Source organism: Lucilia sericata, unplaced genomic scaffold (assembly GCF_015586225.1).
Source record: "Lucilia sericata isolate MDLA Ls3-8-SP2 unplaced genomic scaffold, ASM1558622v1 Contig000211F_arrow, whole genome shotgun sequence".
NCBI lineage: Eukaryota > Metazoa > Arthropoda > Insecta > Diptera > Calliphoridae > Lucilia > Lucilia sericata.
The window spans coordinates 70,805-75,077 of record NW_023994239.1 but is presented as its reverse complement, the minus strand read 5'-3'; positions in this window follow the sequence as shown (position 1 = coordinate 75,077).

Here is a 4,273-nt window from a genome sequence, read left to right as displayed (position 1 = left end):
GATAACAGCGACAGCAACAATTGAGTTGGTTGATGATGTATTTGCAGCTTATGGCATGCCAACAATGGTCGTTACTAATAATGGTACTAATTTTGCGTCGAAGGAGTTTAACGATTATTTGACTAAAGTTGGCGTAAAATATCATAAATATGCCACAACGGTGAAAAATGCACTAAGAGCCATGGGGACAACAGCACAAACTTTAAAGCGAAATGTTTACGAATTTCTACGGCAGTACTAGAATGCCCCACATAGTACAACAAATGTTCTACCATAAAAGTTATTCTTAGGGCGTCATCTGCGCACAAGATTGGATCTAGTACGCCCTGAACATGTATCTACCAAGATTAAGGCTAAACAATTCCTAAAAAGCTCGCCTACCTACAGAGTGTTCGACATTGGCGACGACGTATATTTTCTACCTAATGACAAAAGAAATGCACCATAAGTAAGAGGAACAATATTAAACCGAATTGGCGATCTACATGATGAAATTCGCTTTGAAGGGAGAATCAAAAAAAGACACATCAACCAGATCCGCGGTGGCAACAAGATAATTAATGGATGCGCAGCTGAAAAGAGACGATCAGGAAACAGTAATTCCTATCAACATAGAAACACATTCGAGGAGGAGACTAGTACCGAAGGTAACGTACCTGTTCTAAGCCACACACTCACCACAGTCCCGAAAATAGTTCACCTGCACCAAGTTACACACCCCCAAATATCGAAGGGAAGTCGACCACTTCAAGTGACACACCCCCAAGCCAAGGATGGCCATCAGTAGAACGAGAAGAAGTCGAAAATAATAGTTCAGTGCCAAGCGTAAGAAAATCGTTCCCAACAAATGGTTCTGAAACTTCCGCTTCGGAACTAATAGGGTTCGAAACACCACCATCTGTTACAACGCGAGCTGGAGATTCTACTTCGGGAGAAGTACCACAGCAGAATGTTGTAAAGCCACCACCAGCAGCACGGAGGTCCTCTAGGTCGCGCAAACAAAGAGTCCTGTTCTCTCCGTAAACTTTCCGTGAAGGAGGGGAAAGGTGTTATGTATTGAACTACCAAATACTCAAATATGATTACTTAGTTATCTTAATTTTATCATTTTGCAACACTGTTGCTCATCTTGTATTAAATTCTCAAGTCATCCATTTTCTTAAATTGTAAAGTAATATATTTTCTGCTTGAATTAAATAAAGACAAATATATAAAAACGAAGTGAGTACAACAATATGTATATATTTAAAATTGGTCTACACAAATTGATAATGCAACTAGTTAAATACGGTTAAAGCGCTTTTAAGGGGCAGGACCTAGTATGGAAGATATGACCAAATATAGACCGATCGTAAAAATTCTTTAAGCTAAATTTCTGTACATAAAAGCTATATTTCAGTCAAATTTTGTATCTATATCGTAATTTAGTAATAAGTAATGTGTGTTTAAGTGATTTTCTGAAGGGAACCTTGTATGTGACCGACCGCACCCATGTTATGAACCGATCGTGAAAAAATCTTGAAATAAAAATTTTGTATCAATAGCTTTATTTGGTAATGTGTAATGTGCGTTTAAGAGATTTTCGTAAAAGGACTTTGTATGGGAGCTATGACCAATTATGTATATAAAGACAAAATTTCAAAATTCTGTATCTATATCATTATTTGGTAATGAATATTGTGCATTTAAGTGATTTTCTGGAGGGGACCTAGTATGAGAGCTATGACCAAATATGGACCGATTGCAAAACAATTTGATAGTATAATTTATGTATATAAGAGCAATATTTTTGCTAAATGTATGGATATCAATATTTTGTAATGAGTTATGTGCGTTTAAGTGATTTTCGGGAGGGAACCTTATATGGGAGCTATGACCAAGGATGGAGCGATCGTGAAAAAATTTTGAAATAACATTTATGTGTACAAAAATAATATTTATGCCAAATAATTTATGAGTATCACCATTTGGTAAAGAGTTATGTGCGTTTAAATGATTTTCGGTTGGGGACCTTGTATGGGAGCTGTGACCAATTATGGACCGATCGAAAAAAAAATTCACAGTAATATTTCTGTATATAAGTGCAATATTTGGAGGGGACCTTGTACGGGAGCTATGACCAATTATGGACTGATCGAAATAAATTTCACAGTAACAATCTATATATATAAAATTCTAACGTTACTGACTGACTGACTGACTGACTGATTCATCATCGCACAGCCTAAACGGTTAAAGCTAAAGAGCTGAAATTTGGACAGGAGGTTGGTCTCCCACCAAACAGATCCACTAAGACGGGATTTTTGGAAATTCGAATGTTTAGGGGTTAAAAAATGGTAAAAACGGGTAAATTCGGTAACCTCATATCTCCTAAACTAAACAAGATACAAAAACAGTTTAAAGCTTATCGTCGTTCATTTAAAAAATTATTGGACAGGTGTCTGGTACTTTTTCCAAATTCGGCCCCTTTAGGGAATAAACGGGTAAAAACTGTATTTTGGTACTTTTTTTTGCACCCCATGTATCTTTTAAACCAGTGAACATTCAAACAATATTTTTGACTCCTTCATAACTTGACGAAAAAATAAAAATATAAATTTAGTACTTTTTGGTTATTCGGATGTTTAAGGGGTGAAAATTGTACCTATTTTTGGTACTTTTTTCATAAAACATTGATTTTGGTTTATTAACTTATACATATAAATACATAAAAACGGGCTCCCACTACGATGTTGCAACATTTTGGAATAGAATTTTTATTTCGTTAATGGGTAGAAAAAAGTACCAAAAGGGGTAAAAACGGGAAAATTGATTTTATTCAAACACAATGATCCAATTTAGATAAATTTTTTAAACTTAGAAACACTAAATACCTAATAGGATGTTACACAGGTACTTTTTTGAGTTTTCTTTAAAATTAACTCTAGAAACATCAAATTAAGCATATAGAGTCCGGAGTAAATGAGAATCTATAAAAGAGGACTTTTTCGTCCTTCGACTGGTACTTTTTGAGTTTTCTATAAAATTGAACTTAGAAACATGAAATTAATCATGTAGAACCTGGAGTAAATTAGAATCTATAAAAGGGGACTTATTGGTACTTTATCGTACTTTGACTGGTACTTTTTTGAGTTTTCTATTAAATTGAACATAGAAACATGAAAATAAGCATGTAGAGCCCGTAGTAAATGATAATCTATAAAATGGGACTTTTTGGTACTTTTTCGTTCTTCAAAAGGTACTTTATAAATTTTATATAATATTGAACCTAGAAACATGAAAATAAGCATGTAGAGCCCGTAGTAAACGAGAATCTATAAAAGGGGCTTTTTGGTACTTTTTCGTTCTTCAAAAGGTACTTTTTGAATTTTCTATAATATTGAACCTAGAAACATGAACTTAAACATGTAGAGCCCGGATTAAGTGAGGACCTACAAAAGGGGACTTTTTGGTACTTTTTCGTTCCTCAAAAGGTACTTTTTGAATTTTCTATAATATTGATCCTAGAAGCATGAAATTGAGCATATAGAGCCTAGAGTAAATGAGAATCTATAAGAGGGGACTTTTTGGTACTTTTTCGTCCTTCGACTGGTACGTTTTGTGTTTTTTATAACATGAAATTAACCATGTGGAGTCCGAAGATAATGAGAATCTATAAAAGGGGGCCCTTTGGTAATTTTTCGTTCTTCAACAGGTACTTTTTGAATTTTCTATAATATTGAACATGAAATTAAATAAAAGAGGTCTTTTGGTACTTTTTCGTACTTCATTGGTACTTCTTGAGTTTTCTAAAATATTGAATATATAAACATAAATTTTAATAGGGGACTTTTTGATATTGCAGATATATATACATTTACAATAATATTTATTTTATTCCATTACGATGAGGGTAGCGAAGCACACTGGGTATAGCTAGTTCTGTATATAAGAGCAATACTTGCACCAAATTCTGTACGAATATTTTAATTTAGAAATGAGTTATGTGCGTTTAAGTGATTTTCGGGAAGGGACTTTGTATGGGAGCAATGACCAAATATGGACCCATCGTGAAAAAATTTTAAAATTCATACACTCATTACCAATTTTAAATTGGTAATGAGTGTATGAGAGCTATGACCAATTGATCGATCCTTAAATTTTTTTATTTGGATGAATTCTTCTGACAAGACTTTAATTTGTGAAATTTTGTGAAGATATCGACATTCAAACGGAAGTTATTAACAAAAAACTCATTTTCTGGGAATATGTACATTAGTATGGGAGGTATATG